Source organism: Ursus arctos, unplaced genomic scaffold (genome assembly GCF_023065955.2).
Source record: "Ursus arctos isolate Adak ecotype North America unplaced genomic scaffold, UrsArc2.0 scaffold_7, whole genome shotgun sequence".
Lineage (NCBI taxonomy): Eukaryota > Metazoa > Chordata > Mammalia > Carnivora > Ursidae > Ursus > Ursus arctos.
In genome coordinates, this window is record NW_026623089.1 from 43,999,329 (window position 1) to 44,019,818 (window position 20,490).

Genomic DNA, 20,490 nt, shown 5'->3' on the forward strand with positions numbered 1-20,490 from the left:
TAATTTTTAAATAAATATTTTATTTTAGATTTCTAGGGTTATTATGAAGATAGTTCAGAGGTCATGTGTTCTCCACCCCCAGTTTTACCTATTACCTTACATTAATACAGTATATTTGTCAGTAATAAATGAGCTGATACTGATGTAATCTTATCTTATTAACTTAAAGACTATACTTCACTCAGATTTCCTTTTTTTTTTTAAACTAATTCCCTTCCTCTCTACCAAGATCCCATCCAGGATGCCATGTGATATTCAGTAGTCATGTTTCCTTTGGTGATGACAGTTTTTCAGATTTTCCTTATTTTTAACGACTGATAGTTTTGAGGATGATTTGTCAGGTATTTTGTAGAATGTCCTTCAGTTGGGATTTGTCTGATGATTTTGTCATGATTACACTGGGGAAATTTATTTCTGGGAGGAAACCACAGCACTAAAGTTACCATTATAATCATGTCACATCAAATGACTTATTACTGTTAATGTTTAACCTTGGTCACCTGACCTGAGGTAGTTTGGCAGGTTTCCCAACTTTAAAGTGACTCTCTTTTATCCTCCTTTTATACAGTAATCTTCAGAAGGAAGTTATTATGTGCAGCTAACGGTTAAGTAGTAGGGAGTTTTCTTCCACCTCTTTAAAGACCGAGTTCGCTACATAAATTATTTGGGAATTTTCTGCCAGGGATAGTTGCCTATTCTCCACATTTATTTACTTGGTTATTTTTTAGACTACTACAGAAGCAGAGACTTTTATTTTATACATTGAATTACAGTCCAGTACAACTTTATTTTCTCTATATAATTGTTCCAGCTTTGGCAACTGGGAACTCTTTCTGATAGCTTCTGGAATGCTTTGATATACCCATATTGTTGTGGGGTTTCTCCCCCCTGAATCCTTGCTTACTTCCTGGTACTACAAGGTGCTCCAGGCCCATCTGGTATGTTTTCTGTCTCAGTTTTAGAATCAGTCTCTTCTCCCAGGAGCCATTTCCAATAAAAATAGGAAAATAGTATGAGAAACCAATATCTGGGTTCTGGGTATGCTTACAGTTACTGGGCATCATTGCTTCTAGGCTTTTTCAACTGATGGAGTAAAGATATGTATGCGTGTATACTAGTATACTAGCCCATGCATGTGTGTGCCTGCATGAATAAATGAGTATTTCTATAAATAACTATATATATATATATATATATATATATATATATATATATGTCTAAACATGAGTTTGTACTGACGTATCCAACTCTAATTTACTACCACATGAATTATACTAGCCTCCTCCCCTTACTCATTTGTAACCCCTCACTGCAACAGTTAGAAATCTGGCTTCCACAAACTACCATCTATTTACTTAAATAGTCAATTATACTACACATGCTTAGTAATTGCAGCACTGTTAACCCATACCTCTGTGGGGGGAGAAGATTTTATCAACTCGGCTAATAGTACTTATATACCATTCCTTTAGCCTTTAGTTTTACAGACTGTATTCAATTTCAATTATTTAAATCTGCACCTTGTTTCCCTATGTCCTTCAGTGACGTTGTTTCACACATTTGTAATGCATTTTGCTTCTTTTGCACATCCTATCTGGGGACTGTCCAATCTCTTAAATTATTTTTTTAAGATTTATTTATTTATTTGAGAGAGAGAGAGAGAGCGTGCAAAAGAGCAAGCCAGGGGGAGGGGGAGAGGGAGAGAGAGAATCCTAAAGCAGACACCCCACTGAGTGTGGAGCCTGATGTGGGGCTCCATCTCAAGACCCTGAGATCATGACTTGAGCCAAAATCAAGAGTTGGACACTTAACCGACTAAGTCACCCAGGCGCCCCTTAAAGGATTATTATTAATTTGCATACATTGAAGTACACTCTTTATGATAGAAAGTTCTATAGGTTTTGACAAATGCATAAAGTCATATATTTAACATTACAGCATCATACAGAATAATTACACAGCCCTAAAAGTCCCCTGTGCTCCAACTATTCATCTGTTCCTCCCTCTCCTCAGAACCCCTGGCAACCACTTATCTTTTTTATTCTATCTTTACAGTTTATCCTTTTCCAGAACGTCAGATAATTGGCATCATAAAGTATGCTAGGTGCTTGTCATTAAATTTGGAACGTTCTCAGCCATTACTATTTCAAGTATTTCTTCTGTTCCATTTTCCTTTGTGATTCTCGTATTCCAATTACGTGTATGTTACAACTTTTGAAATTATTCCATAGTTTTAAAATGTTTTGTTATTATTTTTTGAGTTTCTCCTTTTGCATTTTAGTTTAGGAACTTTCGATTGATTTATTTTGAAGCTCACTGATTCTTTTCTTGGTCATGTTAAGCCTACTGATGAGACTACTGAACACACACTTCAAGTCTGTTATAATGTGTTTATTTTCTGGCATTTCCTTTTTATTTTTTTCTTAGAGTTGCCCTCTCCCTTCCTATATCACATATTTGGTTTTGCATGTTGTTTACTTTTTTATTTAAAGCCCTTAACATTTTAATCATAACTATTTTAAATTCCCTGTCTGATAATTCCAACACTTGTGTCATATTGGAGTCTGGTTCTTATGCTTGCTTTGTCTCTTCACATTATATTTTTTATTGCCTTTTAGCACATTTTCTAATTTTTTGTTGAAAGCCAGTGATATTTATTATATATTAGGAGATGCATAAAAAAGGCCTCCATTGTGAAGATAAGTGTTCACCTAGCTAGAGATTGAGCTTTGTTTAATGTGTTCTTATAGGTGCCAGAGGTTTCCGATCTCTTGTGTCCTGCTCGTCTCCCCGCTGGAGTAAGGGTTTTCCTGAGTAATCTTCTTCACAAAAAAATCTGTATCTTTCAGTTCTTTCAGCTGTAATCCATTATTATTATATGGGGGCCCTGTTTACTGGTAGTAAAGTGTAGGGTTAGAGAGTGTTTCCTAGTCTGGGTACACTTCAACCTTTTGATGGGCCTATGGCCATCACAAGCATTGTTCAGATCTTTCTTGGTTTCCTGGAAGTAAAGCCCAGGAAAGCATGGAAGGCCTAGGACTACAGGCCCCCAGGAGTTTCTCATTCTCATGCAATCCGTCAAATTTACCATTGAAGTTTCCCTACCACTGTAAGGCCCTAGTGGCTTCTGTTCTAAGTAGCACCTCTCAGCTGTGATTCTCTGGATTACCAGTCTCTCCAGTTCTTAGCGGCACACAGTTGGCTAGTAAATCCCAGGAAAGTCACTGAGTTGCAGTTTGTCTAGTTTTTACTTGTTAGAGGATGGGAGTGGCAACTTCCAAGTTCTTTACATGCTGAATCTGAAATGAGAAGCTTCCCTATTTCCATTTTCAAAGATATTTTATATTCTCTATTCAGACCCATCTTTGGCTTTAGTACTTATCTGCACATTTTTTTTATTCCAATATCTCAAGGCAGCAATTGCAGAAATTTGTGTTTGCATTCTGCCAACTTTAGAATTTCCCAGAAGTTAATTCCATTTCTAACTGAGCAAACATCAAGAGATTCTCAACTAGCCGAAGTGTAGTCATATGTGCTAGAATGGGTATTAATACAAATTATGATATTCTGCACTTTATTTCAAAGTCCTTCAGAACTAGTGATGCATCAGCATCAAATACACTGACTGTGCCTTTTCTTTCCTACATGTGTATATAACAATGGCTTGTGCTTCTAGACATATTTTCCTAAAGACCGTCTGAAAACCATATTTTGAAAATGAAGAGAGGCAGTCTTAGAAGTTTTGTTTATATACAGGGGCAATTCGGTGACTGTGCCTGGGGGGAGTGGTCTCCATCATCACTCCCGTGTTTCCAATATGCTCTTCATTCTCTACACGAAATCACTGTTTGCTTATTTTACTCTCATGTCACTCAGTTAAAAAATGCCTAAAAACATTAATGGACAGCCAGCAGACCAGATTAGAAGCAGCCTACAGAAGAAACCGATTTGCTCACCCAGAGCCAGTCTCTGTGGATGACCAGTCTCAGGGTTGGTTGCAATTCAGCACACTGGTGTGTATAGCGTCAAGTATCTATTACCTGGGCCTGAAGGACAGTGGTAGTTTATGTCAATTAGATAGCTTTCCTGTTCTAAGTGTTGATGCTGCAGTAAGTAAATGAAGACGCCTTTTGAATTTTTCCCTCTTAACAGGAACAGACACAAACACACACACATATTACATGAGGCTTTCTGGGGTGCAATGAGAAGAAGCTTAGTGCGACCTAGTGAGTGGTTGAATGGCTCCTGCCTTCATGAATGCAATGACTTCAGAGACTGAGAACAGGCAGGGCTATTAGATAAAATATAGAATGTCCAGTTAAATTTGAATTCCAAATAAACAGTGAATATTTTTTAGTGTAAGTTTGCTAAATCTGATTGCCCCCTCATTCCCTTAAATCAATTCCAGCTAAGGGTCTAGGGTTTTCCTCTCTAAGAATTCAGCTTTCCTTGCCACATCAAGAGATCAAGTCAAGGGGCATCTGGGTAGCTCAGTCGGCTAAGCGTCCGCCTTCGGCTCAGGTCATGATCTTGGGGTCCTGGGATCGAGCCATGAGTCAGGCTCCTGAGCAGGGAGCGTGTTTCTCCCTCTCCTCCCCACCTGTGCGCTCTCTCTCACTGTCTCTCTCTCAAATAAATAAAATCTTTAAAAAAGAAAGAAAAGAGATCAAGTCACAATAATCCCCTCGTGGAAAAGAATCTCAAGAGCCGAGAAACACTCACTGGTGCATCACAGGACTTTCCCTGAGGGCCATGAAGACACAGGGAAGGCTTCTGTCACAGTGAAAATGAGGCTTACAGCCGTCTCTAACAGCAGGTCACAATGTCACATTCATTAATCAACTTGCCACATGACTTAGCCAAATATATTCATACTGCTATTGGTTGACTTTGGATGGCATTTTAGAGGCATGAAAAATAAACATCCTCTTGCTGAGAACTGACCATGTGCCAAATACTGTACTAAGTGCTTAAATGGTAGTACCCCAATTAATTGCCACAACAATGCAAGAGATTCATCTCACTATCTCCTTTGCAGCTGTGAAGTGAAGCTTCAGAGCAGTGAAGGAAAGTCACATAATTATACAACTTCATGGCTGAAATGTTCCAGTTCACTTCTTTCCCAGAGATCAGCTGGGTATAATGATTTACACTGAGATCGAGGCCTGGACCGTCAGACAGACCGCCCCTCTCCATCGATGGGGAGAACCAAGGCAGGCCCCTTGGAGACAGGGTCCTCAGTTCAGAAAGAAAAAGGTAACAGGAAAATCTCAGTGCCTCAGGTCTCACCAGCAATGGAGTTGAGATCTGAGCATCATTTAGGATGTGAAAGATCTCTAGAGTATCTGGAATATTCTTAAAAAGGAAGCTAACTTATTTCCCCAGCAACCCTCACATGTCAGGAGCTGTCATAAACGGCATTTATTTGATATTTTATTTAACCTTCAAAATAACCTCGTGGTTTGTGAATTTGTTGCACGCTTTATAGGAAAACAAGGCTCACAAAGATGAAAAAAACTCGCTGACAGGCTTCTGGTGAGGAGGGTTTTGAACTGAGATTCACACTCACGGCTGTCTGAATACAAAGCCCCTGCTCTTTCCCCATGTTCCACACTGCTTCTCGGAATGATTGCCATGTATAAGATATGGAAATGAAAAGTTAAATATTTATGAAACCTCCTTTGAGTGTGTACTCTTGCCAAGTTAAGTAGCTCAGCCATTTATTTTTACCTCTGTCACTGGTGATTAGAGTATATTTCAGGGGGAAAAATGTCAACTTTCAGTTTCTTCCTTTGCTATGACTTTAAAAAAAAAAGTAGGGAAAAACATATGTATATATTCTTTAATTTCAACCCAAGACAGAGGTGTGAAGCGGCATCGATGTCAAGGCTATGACTCCAAGCCCAGTTTACAGCCTAGCCCAGAGTCAGAAGTAGGGGATTCGTTCTGTTAAATTCAATCAGACAACACCAATGTCTGAATGTTGCTTTGAGAGTTTTAGTGCTCAGCTCCAAGACTTCCAGGCAGCAGGGATTTCAGCAATAGGTTATTTAGGAAGTCAATCTGGGATATCTAAGATGTTATGAAACACACCAGAAACGGCCTACCCGTGACCCTAAGCACCAGGAAAGAAGCTGGGCTTCCAGTGCTATCAGAAGAATTGGAGGCGGGGGGGAGGAACAGGTGCCAGAAAGGTAGCATGATTATGGTAGATGCAGGGAGATGTACCACTTGGAGATTAGCTAGCAAGTCAGCCATCCGTCCCCAAAACAGAGCGGCCTCTACACAGGGGTGGGACAGTACTCTCCTTAATGAGAGCCTGGCGTGTGGGGCATTCCTACTTGAAACTTTCACTTCTATTTAATTTGTGTACCTTCCTTGTGACGCAGTCTTCATAGTCACCGGTACCTGTTTTGGTCAAGATGTCATACTCTCACGGGAGTTACTCAGACCTTAGCCTGAGTTAGGAAGTGATAGGTCTGTGAGTTGGTTCAGCCCCCCGAGTACTATATTACGAGATCAGGAGCTGCACTGTAATTATTTCAGTTCTCCTCCAGTGGGCTAATATTAGGCCCACATTTAATTTTCTCCCACCTTATCAAATTCCTTACTGACAAAGTCCTTTGAAGCTCAATTAATTCAGCAATATGATTACATTCCCTGAGGAACATAGAAGCATCATTACTGTGTAGAAATGGAGATTTCCTCAGTATGGTCTACTGTTGGAATGGATCTTTGAACAGGAGAAATTCCAACTGTGATTTAAGGGAGGAGAACTTACAATTGTGCTGTTAGTTTTTACGGTTTAACAGTCCTTTAAAAAGAAGTCATTGTTAACATCCTTAGACTGTTCATGTTTACTAAATATGCATCTGTTTACTCACACCTCTGAGTGGAGGAGAATTTTTCCTGACTACAAAGGTGGGTGCTTTGACATAAGGTCTATAGGAATATTGTCACAGTGCTGCACAGAAGTTCTAATTTTTGCCCTATTTTAAAAAAACAATGAGAATAACAACAAATTATAACAGAGTTATTAAAATATTAGGGATGTTCTTTTATCCATTGTGAGGGCTTGTGCAAACGGAACCAAGACTATATATTGTTTTGCTTCCTTACCTCTATTTTTTAAAAGGAAAAGGAACCACTGTAATCTAGAACTAGAAATAGCTTTATTCAAGGGATCTCCAATACTACAATTTCATGACTGTCTTTTTACTGAAAATGTCTTTATTTCACAACAATAAGATAAATGTTTGTTGATCACAGATTCCAGATGACAGAAATTGAAATATAAGAAAAATTAGAAATGTATTTATATATTCCCTTATATTTTTGATAAAAAATGATCATTCTTCCATTTTAGGTTCAGTGAATATCAGTTAAGTTGAAGAAGCAGCCTAAAGTGGACTTCACACATTAACTGTTTAAAAATATTCAGATCTTCATATAACATATTTACATATGGGTTTATCAGATTAGCCAAAATCTCACCAGAGAAATTTTGTTATCTATTTTTTAGATTTTGAAGTGCAAAGAAATTCATTCAGTTATATTATCACCATAGGAATTAGAAGTTTCATCACAGGAATTAAATCTTAGGAGAATACACAAATGCAACATCACTGTGTGCTAGGAATATAGTTTATTAAAAAAGACATGAAGTTTGCTTTTTAAATTTTATGGCATTTATTTAAAATCTGAAATTCTGTGAATGACATTTCACTTCCTCATTGTCAAACACGTTTTTCCTAATTTTTATCAATTAATATTTGATATCAGGACATGTCCAGAGAAATTCAGCTTCCTCTCTGATATGTAAAAGACTTGGAAGTCATTGCTTTCATCCTCAAACAGAAAAAAAAAAGGCCAGACAAAATGAAAATGAACAGCTCTTCTTAGAGCCATCAGAGGATTGAGGTCATGGGGCTGCCCTGAAAATGGGAGAGATGGGTGAGTACAGAGAATCACAGCTTACTGGGATCAAAAACCACATGCTGTGGCCAGAAACTGTAAGAACACTTAAACAATAATTGATTAATAGCTGAAGACTGAGCATAGAGTAGCCAGAGAGATTAAAAACTCCTGGGGACACAGCCTTAGAGGGATCCTGGACAACTTGGTAGAGATTTCCCTCCAGGGGCCCCTCCAGGTTCTGATGATGAAGATTGGAGAAAAGTCCTTTCATGGATCTGAAGGGAAAAGTTACCATTTTAAATATTCCCATAATGTTCTGTTATCCTTAACACAGGCAGTCCTCAGAGGAAAATACTGTACCAGGGCCTAACGACCATGAGAAATATTCAACTCCAGTTCCTTCCAGCCTTTAACATGGGGAAAAGTAATATTCAATTATAGACTCCTCTAGCCTTCCTGTTTCACTGAAGGGTGGGCGGGGGGGGGGCGGTGTAGAGGCAAGAAAAAGGCTGAAATGAACTTGTGAAGGCCTTGGTCCAGAGGCACAGGCCCACTGAAAGCCTAGGATCTGATCACAGAATTATAGAATATCCCCCGCCCTCCACACACACACTTGATCACTCATAAACAGGGCTTCTGTATGGTAAGAGAGGAATACCACTGAAAGTACTACATATGCCAGAACTTAATTAGGAAGAAGTCTCTAGGGAAGCCCAAAGACAACAAAGGGAGACAAAAATGAAGGAACCAGAAGAAATTTTCAGCCTCTGACACCTGCAATTACAGCAAACATTAAACACAGCCTAGCTCCTACCCAGCTCGACATAAAAACTCACACAGAAGTCCTATTTACCTCAGTTCCTATTAGCTCACACATCATGTACAGCTTTCAACAAAGAAATTACAGGGTATGCTGAAGGAGAAGAAACCCTCAACAATCTCAAGGGACAAAAGAGGAATCAGAACCAGGTGTACATTTGACAGAAATTTTGAAATATCAGGAGTCTAAAATAACTGATTATTTGCTATTTGATATTCTGCTAAGGAATATAATGAAAAAATAGACAATAGGCAAAAAAATTGGTAATGTAGGCAGAAAGATGGAAACTCTAAGAAACAATCAAAAGGAAGTACTGCAAAACAAAATACAGATGAAAAATGCCTTGAACTTATCCATTCGAGGGAAAAAAATCAATAAGCTGGAAGACTGGCAGTAGGAATTTCACAAACTTAAATGCAGAGAGATAAAGAATTTTTAAAAGAACAGACTATCCAACAGCTGCAGAGTAATTTTTAAAAGTTGTAGTGCATGTAATTGGAATACAAGAAGGAAGGAGAGGAGGAAAGAAGGAAGAGAGGGAGGGAGGGAGGGAGGAAGGAAGGAAGGAAGGACGGACAGAAGTAAGGAAGGAAGGAAAAGCTACCCAAAACACTTGAAGTCATAATGGCTGAGAATTTTCCAAAATTTGTGATGGACAGAAAAAAACCACAGATCTACAGTAAGCATATCATCTTCCTTCTGCACAAATTCAAAGATAAAAACTCTTGAAAGAAGCCTGAGGAAGGGACGGAAAACATCTTGCCTACAGAGAAATGAGGATAAGAATTACATCATTCTTCTCTTCAGAAACCAAAAAAGCAAGAGGTGAGTGGAGTAAATATTTAAAATGTGGAAGAAAAACCAAACCAAACGAAACCACCACCAACCAAGAATTTTTTCTCAGACAAGCATTAAGGGAATTTATTGTCAGTAGAAATACCTTGCAGGAAATGTTAAAAGTTCTTCAGAGAAAAAGAATGGAGGTCAGAAAATTGGGTACACATAAGGAAAAGAAGAGGCTCTAGAAAAGAACAAATTAAGATAAATATATTTTTGTCTTCTTCTTAATTGAACTAATGGAAATCTGTTCAAAAAAAAGAATGGCAACAACGTATTAAATGATCTTAGCTTACGGATAAGTGAAAGGAATGACAGCAATATTACAGGAGATGGGAAGGAGTAACTGGGAACCCTCTAATTTAACTAACAAAATTAACAAGGAAATATAATCAATGTGCCGAGAGAGAGGACAAAATGTTATCACATAAAATACTTAATTAGAACCAGAGAAGGGCAGGGGGAAGAAGAAGGCAAAGCAGAAAGGAAAAAGAAAAAAAAAAAAAAAGACAACATCAATGAATAGAAACAGAAAATAGCTAGAAATAGGGTAAATATTCACCCCCAAATGTCAAAAATCTCTTTAAATATGGAGTAAATGCACCAATTAAAATAAAGAAACTGTGAATATACATATTAAAAAACATGATGCAAGTATACATATTTTATAAAAAAGCCACTTTAAATATAAAGAAACAGCTTAAAAGTAAAGGGATGGAGTAAGATACACCATGTTAATACTGATCAAAAGAAATCTGGTATACAAGACAAGGATACCCTGCCTCACCAGTTTTATTCAACACCGCTGTAAGCCCTAGCCGCAGCAATTAGGCAAAAGAAACAAAAAACAAACAAGCACACAAACAAAAAAAACCCACACCCAAAAAACAAAACAGAACAAAACAAAAAGCATCCAAATTCAAAATAAAGAAGTAAAACTGTCTCTATTTGCAGATAATATGATATTAAATATAGAAACCTCTAAAAACCCCAGCAAAAACTGTTGGAATTATGAAACAAATTCAGTAAAGTTGCAGGACAGAAAATCAACATACAACAACAGTTGTATTTTTATAAACTAACAATGAACTATTAGAAAGAAGAATGAAGAAAACAATCCCATTTACAATTGCATCGAAAATAATATAATACCTAAGAATAAATTAAGCTGAGGTGAAAATTGTGTACTCTGAAAACTACAAGACACTGATGAAAGAAACTGAAGAAGACACAAATAAATGGAAAGATATCCCATGCTCATAGATTGAAAGAATTCATATTAAAGTGTCTATGCCAAGCAATATACAGACTCAATGCAATCCTTATCAAAATTCCAAGGCATTTTTCACAGAAATAGAAAAAAAATTCTAAATTTTGTACAGAACCAAGGAAGACACTGAATTCCAAGCAATCTTGAGAAAGAAGAACAAAGCTGAAGGCATCACACTTCCTGATTTCAAGCCATATTACAATGCTATAGTAATCAAAACAGTATGGTATTAACATAAAAAAAGACACATAGATAAATGAAACAGAATGGAAAGCCCAGAAATAAACCCATGCATATACAGTGAATTAATTTATGAAAAGGAACCAAGAACATAGAATGGGGGGGAAATGATGTCTTCAATGAAGGAGTTGGGAAAACCGGACAGTCACGTGCAAGAGATGACAGTGGAGTGCTATCTTACACCACACACAAAAAATTACCTCAAAATGGACCTAAGACTTAAATATAAAACTTGGAACCATAAAGATCCTGGAAGAAAACATAAATTGTAAACTCTGATGTCAGACTTGGCAATAAATTTTGACATTTGACACCAAAAGCAGAGAAAACAAAAGCAAAAATAAACAAGTGGGACTGTTTCAAACTAAGAGGTTTCTGCACAGCAAAAGGGTGCCACGACAAAATGAAAAGGCAACCTATGGAGAAAATATTATGATTATCATATATATGATAAGGAGTTAATGTCCCAAATATATTAAGAATTCATACACTTCAATAACAATAACAATAACAACAAATCCTATTAAAAGATGGGCAGAGGAACTGAACAGGCATTTTCCCAAAGATACATAAATGGTGAACAGATACATGGAAAGGTGTTCAACATCACTAATCATCAGGGGCATGCAGATCAAAGCCACACTGAGATACTACCTTACACCTGTTAGGATGGCTGTTATCAAAGAGACAAGAGATAACAAATGTTGGCAGGGATGTAGAGAAAAGCCACCTTTGCGCACTGTTGGTGGAAATGCAGTCACGATGGGAAACAGTAAGGAAGTTCCTCAAAAAGTTAAAAATAGAACTACCACATGACCCAGCAATTGTACTTTTGGGTAAATATCTGAAGGAAACAAAATCAGTATTTTGAACAAACATCTGCATCTCTATGTTCACTGCAGCACTATCTGCAATAGGCAAGACATGAAAATGGCCTAAGTGCCCATTAGTGAGTGAGTGGACAAAGAAATGTGACATACACACACGTACGCACACACATATACACATACACACATATACACATACACACACACACACACACACACTGTTATATGTATTATTCAGCCATGAGAACGAAGGAAAGCCATTTGTGACAACATGGGTGAACCTTGAGGACATTCTGCAAGGTGAAATAAGTCAGAGACTCTAAGACAAATACTCCATGATCTCGCTTATATGTGCAATCTTAAAAAAGAACCCCCAAACCAAACTCACAGATACAGAGAATATACTGGTGGTTGCCAGAGGCAGGGGGTGGGTGGGTAGGTGGGTGTGGAATTAGTGAAGGTGGTCAAAAGGTACAACTTCCGGTTATAAAATAAATAAATAGCCTCAGCATGGTGACTATAGTTAATAACACTCTATTGTATATTTGCAAGTTGCTCAGAAAGTAGATCTTAAAAGAGAAACAACTTATAACTATGTGGTGATGGATGTTAACTAAACTTATAGTGGTAATTACTTCACAATATATACATATATTAAATCATTATGCTGTACACTTCAAAGTAATACAATGTTGTATGTCAATCATATCACAATAAACTGGAAAAAAACCTAATGATGGGGCCTCACCTCCAGAGTTTCTGATTTAGGAAATCTGGGCTGGGGCATGAGAATTTGGATTTCCGACAAGTTTCCAGGTGATGCTGATGTTGTTAGCTTGGGACCACACTTTGAGAACCTCTGAGCTAACGTCTGCAGCTGTGCTGGGCAAATGGGTGCTTCTAATTTTAGAAATGAGAGGGAATTCTGGGAAAAGAATCCCAGTATGGATAAGTGGATGATGGAAAGAGTAAAATTTATTTTTGTTTTTTTTTTTAATTCACTGTAGTTTACAGGGGACAAAGTTATAAATCAAAGAAACAAAAACTATTTTCTTATGAGAAGTATTTCTTTGAGCCCCTCACATTTTACTCAGTGTAGGCAAGCCTGTGGAATGATCTGGTGCTTCCACGGCAGCCCTTTTGAGGTCTTTGGGAAGACAGCGGATCCATGCAATAGTTACAGATTGGTTTAGAACTGTAGGGTAATTGCTTACTACACTGGATCCATCTTGTATAACACTTTACATCCTTTTATTCCAGCCTCTAACTGAAATTGTTGCTATGCCAATGAGGGCAGCCCAGGCTTCAAGCAGCTTCATGTAGGTGCAGCCTGACCTCCCCTCCCCTTGGTCCACTTGCATCTTCTTCCTGCCTTGAGTCTTCCCTGACCCCTTACATACTCAACTCAAAGTTTGTAATGCAAGAAGTTAATGCTAGTGAGACCATTCTTGACAATAAGGAACTGAGTTGATTAGAATAAGTGTTTCCCCTTTTCACTGTTAGGTGAACAGTTCTGGCTTCTCAAGTATATGGCTTCTCAAAACGTCCTATGGGATTGTTTGTCATCTATACAGTGCCCCACTACCTAACAATTCTCAGTACAAACTTTCAATTCTTAGCATAGACTTTTGCTCCTTCCTTGCTTACTCCACTCCCATCTTTCATTCCTGAAAATAAAAAAGGATTAATTTTAGACTAATAGACTTGAAAGCAAGAAAAAAATTGTCAGGAATAAAGAGGGGCATTGCATAATGATAAAAAGGTCAATTCTTCAAAAAGACAATAATTCTTAGTATATGTGTACCTATTAAAACCACATGAAAATACGTGAGGCAAAAATTGATAGAATGACAAGAAGGAATAAATAAATCCACTATTGTGCTTGGAGACTTGAGTACCCCTTTATCAGAAATGGACAGATCCACCAGGCAGAAAATCAGTAGCCTAGATGAACAACACCTGAACCAACTGGATCTCATTGACATTATTGAAGACTTCATCCAAGAACAGCAGAATATATATTCTTCTCAAGTTCACATAAAATAATCACCAAGATAGGCCATATTTTGTGTCATAAAACATATCTTAATATATTTAAAATAACAAAAATCATACAAAGTGTGCTCTCAGACCATAATGGAATTAAAATACCGTCAATAAAAGAAAGATAGGTGGAAAATCCCAACATATTTAGAGATTAAACAACACGCTTTTAAATAGCACATGGATCAAAGAAGAGGAATCAAGAGAAAATCTAAAAAACATTTTGAACTAAAAGAAAATGAAAATGTAACTAATCAAAATTTGCGGGGTGTAGAAAAACAGTTCTTGGCAGAAAATTTATAGCATCAAAATGCATATATTAAAAAAGACAATCTAAAGATCAAGAACTTAAGTTCCACCTTAGAAAACTTATATGCAACTAATGAATCATCGAACTTTACATCAGAAACCAGGGATGTACTGTATGGTGACTAACATAATATAATAAAAAAACATTAAAAGAAAAAAAAGAAAACTGCAAATGAAAAACAAATTAAATCCAACATAAGTAGAAGAAAAGAAGTAACAAAACTCAGAGAGGAAATCAATAAAGTTGAAAATAAGAAATCAATATGTAAAATCAATGGAATCAAAAGCTGGTGCTTTGAAAAGATCAATAAAATTGATAAGCCTCTACCAGGTTAGCTAAGAAAAAAAGAGAGAACATACAAATTACTAATACAAAAAAACAAAAGAGGGACCATTAGTATGGATCCCCTGGACATTAAAAAGATAATGAAGGGATATTATGAACAACTCTTTGCCCACAAATTTGAAAATTCATAGGAAATTGATCAAATCTTTGAAAGATACAATCTACAAGAACTCTCACAAGGAGAAGCAGACAATCTGAGTAAGTTACATCTGTTGAAGAGATTAAATCAATATTAAGCAGGTTTTCAAAAGAGAATGCCTATGACCTAAAGTTTGGTAATTCGTTTTTAGATATGACACTGAAAGCACAATCCATAAGAAAAACATAAAAAATTTTGACTTTATTAAAATTAAAAATATCTGCTCTGTAAAAGACATTGTAAAGAGAATGAGAAGTCAAGCCAAAGACTGGGGAAAACATATGCCAAACATGTATCTGACAAAGGAGTTGTATCCAAAATATACCAAAAGAAGAAAATCTCAAAACTCAACAGTAAGAAAACAACCCCATTTTTAAAAAGAACAAAAAACCTGAAGAGACATCTTATCAAAAAAAGGGTTTTATTTAAGCAAAAAGCATATGAAAAGGTGCCCCAAAACATGTGTCATTAGGGACCTGCATATTAAAACAACAATGAGCTACCACTACGCTCCCATTAGAATGGCTAAAGCTAAAATCCAAAAGTTTAAGAACACCCAAGGCTGGCAAGGATATACAGCAACAGGAGCTCTCATTCATTTTTAGGAATGCAAAATGGTACAGCCACTTTAGAAGAAAGTTTGGCAGCTTACAAAGCTAAATATAACCTAACTGTATGATACAGAAATTTTGCTCCCAGGTAGTCCCCAAATTTGTTGAAAACTTATGTCCATACAAAAACCTGCATGTGAATGTTCATAGCAATGTACGTATTATATTTAAGTATGATAGTAAATATGCATTATGCATTTGGTATAACCCACAGAATGCACATTACAAAGTCTCAACCCTAATGATTTTATGGCCTTTACTTATAATAACGTATTGATACTGGCTCATCAATTATAACAGATGTACCACACCAATGCTAGACGTTTTAAGAGGAGAAACTGTGTGTGTGTGTGTGTGTGTGTGTGGTGGAGGGAGGATTACACAGAAACTGTGCTTGCTGTTCAGTTTTACTATTAACCTAAACCTACTCTAAAGACTATTAATAAAAGGGTCCATCTCCTAAGCATTAGAGCTATTTAAAGATTCGTAACTCTAAATTAGTCAGGCATAAAAAAATCTTAATTGGCTGTGATCTCTTTCACCATAGCAATAATGCATACATCTAGGCTGACCTCTCTTACCCATGCTAAATGGAAAATTCAGCGGGCAAATCCCGCATCCTACCAAAAGAATGACAATCACTGCTGCAACAGGATTTAATTCTGCGCCACTAATAGAATTTTTAAAGTCAGCCCATCTGTCCAGGAAGCACTGAAACTCTTGTTGGACTTCTTTCTGTTTTTCTATGATGGAATGGCAAGGAAATGTCACTGTCATCACCAGCACTTGAGTGATCATGGCATCGCAAAAAAACTCGCCAGTAAACCTACCATTGCTACTGTTCTTCAGAATGCCTGTGTGAAATGCTACCGGAGGCCATTACGTCAAAGTCGAGGATCCATGTCTGGGCATGAGACGTTGTCTCTAATAGGCAACAGCTGAGACAGAATGAAATGGAGATCCATTTGCCTGGCAGTATACACTTCATAGGTATCTAGTGTGACATTAACAGAGAAGCTGAAATTTCATAACGTTCTGGCCATTTGTTCCAAAGTGAAGTCAAGTCTCACGAGGCTGGCGGTGGGCCTCCATTTCTGAGATTCGGCCGGCTGTGGGGCCTGGGGATACGGCCCCTCAGGGCATGTCATACCACGCTGGCTCCATTGGCTTCCTCCTTCGCCTGGCTGCCACAGTCCCTGTCCCTGAAAACAATCCAGATATTCTGGGACAGAGTCCAGCCAAACGCAGCCCTCTTATCTTCCTGGGAACAGAGAGCGTCTAGGCCTGGAGCTGAGCTCCTCTGCCTGACAGGAGATGCGGCAATGGTTCGGCAGGACTGAAAGTTCATCATCTCTCTCCACAGCACACTCATCTGGCTGCTTCTTCTTCCCTGGAAAGTGAGGCAGGCTGAAAGGTTTGCAGGTGAACAGCAAGGCGCCAGTGTGTTCTTCTTTAGAGCGCATTGATTACCATTTTATGTCAGGGTTGAGCAGTAATTACCACTAATGAACAACATGATAATCTGCAGCATAAATCACCAGTTCCTCAGCTTTACCATTTAACACAATGAATTAGAACTTGGCAGGTCTCAGTCTATCTTCCCTTCAGGTCAAGGGTACTGCAAGATGCAGGGGACCAAGGGGGCATTTCTACTCAGAGGAAACATTCGAGCTTCCTTGATATGAATCATGGGCATAAAGATGGACACACTTGTGGACTTAATAGCTGATGTCTTGGTCATCACTGAGACTTGGTCCTTCATCGTTTGGCAACTTGCTCCTCTCGAGTGAGTTGTGAACAGCTTACCTATCCGAGGACAAGTGGAGACAACCTCCTCATTGCAGCTTCTGCCTCTGACCTTGCACAAAAATGGGAATTAGCATTCTGGTGAAATATACAGACCTCTGAAAGTTTCTTGTGCAATGCTTTAGCGGGACTGAGGAAAGAAGCAGGACGGGTACCCCTGTTACTGAGAAGCTATTCCAAACCAGGGGCCGTGTAGACACTTAATATCTATAGTCTTCCTGAAGGGAGCTCCTTTTATGAGTCCATTAAGGATGAGAAATCTAGCCCAAGGAAGGGTTATGGCTTGACAAAGGTACATGTCCAATAAATGTCAGAAGTCAGGTTAAGATTTAAAGCTGCAAGTGTAACATTGCCCACATAGTTTTATCTACACGTTTAATGGTTTTATAGTTTTGCATATTTTCTCCACACATTAGACCCGAAGCCCTCCAAAGCAAGGGCTACTGTTCCTGCTTACTTTGTATTTATATACATACAGCACATACAGTTAGCACTTAAACAGTATTTGTGCAGTTAAACAGGAAACCTTCTGCGGTGAAAAAAAATGAATAGTCTATAAATGATAGACAGCATACTATATATTGCATATTATATAATATACATCACATATATTTCTATTCAAAAGCAACTACAAAGATTCCAGAGGCTCATTATATTAAAACACAGACTTAAGTTTAAGCAGTGGAGACATAATTTAAATAATTCATGATAAATTAATATCTCTTTTATTCCATTAATGCTTCTTAATAGCCCTCAGACAGACTACATCAACATTATATATCCCGATTAATACAAGATTTATCAAGATGTGAACTGACTTCAGAGGGAAGAAAACTATAATAGAATCCATGATTTCGAAGTGTTAAAAGTGGGATTTAATTAAATGTTCTAGAAAATTGAGAAATTAGAATGTAGCACCAACTCTACAAAATATGAATTTTACATAAGGAGATTTTTTCCCAAAATCTGTCTGTTTAATGTAATATAAATATAGTCAGGTATTACTTCCACCCCTAAAAGAAATCATGTTGAGAATTTATCTCCTAGCCGACTGGAGCACAAAGCAGACAAAGAGTCCCCGTGGTGTTGGAGGCATGACAGGTGGACGACACCCACAGAGAAGACTCCTTGTTGTTCTTCAGTAATGGGATCGAGAACATTTTCTTAGCTCTTGAAATAACTGAGAATAATGGAATGGTTAACACAGATTACTTTGTATTGATTGCAGTTTACAACTTTCTATGCAAGGCAGTCATTTATGTTATTTTCACCCGCATTGTGATTGAGAGGTAATAAAGTCAGTCTTTATTTCCCTGCCTTTTTTTTTTTTTTACATGTATAATCACCATCATGTCTTTCAAAAATTCTATGAAAGAACAAAGCCCAAGAACCCAGTTTTCCAAATTGATTTTGGCAGGCTTCTTTCTTAGCTCCTCTGATGACAAGGTGGTTTTACGGGCTTCACCTTTTCTAGAAGAGAGCCATTTAAGGGTAAGGAAAGGCTTGGGTTTTAGTTGATTAATGCTTGGCCTTGTGTATAAAAATATGAGAAAGCGTATTAGAAGAATGTTAACCATGCTAAGTGACAAAACCATGCTTCTTTTTTTTTTTTTAAAGATTTTATTTATTCATTTGACAGAGACAGCCAGTGAGAGAGGGAACACAAGCAGGGGGAATGGGAGAGGAAGAAGCAGGCTCATAGCGGAGGAGCCCGATGTGGGGCTCAATCCCAGAACGCCGGGATCACGCCCTGAGCGGAAGGCAGACGCTTAACGACTGCGCCACCCAGGCACCCCCAAAACCACGTCTCTTACTGAGTAATTTTCACTTTAAATTTTATGACTTCTTGTGGTCTCAAAATTCTGGTTGTTAATACAGAAACAAGCAAAATTTGTGATATATTTAATGTTCAAAATCCTGATGCTACATTTATATCAAGATGTTCGGCTATTTTAAAAAGACATTGAAATTTTAGATAAAGAGGGTTGAGTAAAAGCCACGTATAAATCTCATTCCTCAAAACCTATTGAAATTAATATTTTAATAAAAATCAAAAGTTCCCTGACAGCAATTGAACAAGAAATAGGGACTGTGCAAAGAGTAAGTCTTATGTCAAAAGGTTTTTAAATATTGCTGCCAAGAAAAGAAATACAGAATATGGATGGTATGGTGTGTGACATTGCAAACCCCATGCTCTCACCTCAAAGTCACTACTAATGACAGAAAAGAATAAAAACCTGAGAGTTTGCACTAGTTGCTCCACTCAGGTGTTCAGGAGAACATCTGAGGAAATGCTTTTAAGAATAGAAACCTAGCTATAGAGGAGCTCAGAATAGGTGGAAATTACCAGAGCAATACACTGAGTATGAGAAAGGAGGTGAAGCCCACAGGAGCAGGACAGGCACATGGCTGGTGTTACAAGCCATTGTTAATTTTGGTAAGATTCTGGTAAAGATAGTCTAGCCTTGACTCCTGACATGGGATACAAGAGGCGGCACAGTTAAGCTATCCCCTACTCAATTCCATTGCCCCCAGAAATAGAATATAAGAATGTAGATATAAGAAAATTAGCCTCTAAATGCAGCTCATGGAAAAGGCAGAGACATTACTGCTGTCTTGGATGGGGTCAGGAGAGCATCTCTTTAATTTCTGTAGACAAAAGAAGTTTCAGACAGAGCGACTCTTTAACACTCAAACGAAAAGAAATAACTTGACAACTGCTACACGACAAGAGTTTGTGCTCCCCTTAAATTCATATGCTGAAATCCTAACCCTAAATGTCATGGTTTAGTAAGTGGGGCCTTTGCAAGGTGATTAGATAGATCGGGCATAACCCTTACGAATGGGATTAGTGTCCTTATAAAAAAGACCTCAGAGGGGCGCCTGGGTGGCACAGCTGTTAAGCGTCTGCCTTCAGCTCAGGGCGTGATCCCAGCGTTATGGGATCGAGCCCCACATCAGGCTCCTCCGCTATGAGCCTGCTTCTTCCTCTCCCACTCCCCCTGCTTGCGTTCCCTCTCTCGCTGGCTATCTCTATCTCTGTCAAATAAATAAATAAAATCTTTAAAAAAAAAAAAAAGACCTCAGAAAACTCCCTTGTACTTTTCCCCATGTAAGAATATAGATAGAAGACGGCCATCTATGAACAAGGATTGTAGGCTGCCACCAGATACCAAATCTGCTGGAGCCTTGTTCTTGGACTTCCTAGCTTACAGAACTGTAAGAAATAAATGTTGTTTAAATTACCCAAAGTATGTTATATTGTTACAGCAGCCCAAATAGCCTAAGACAACAACTATTCAAATTCCATAGAGAAAACAAAGAA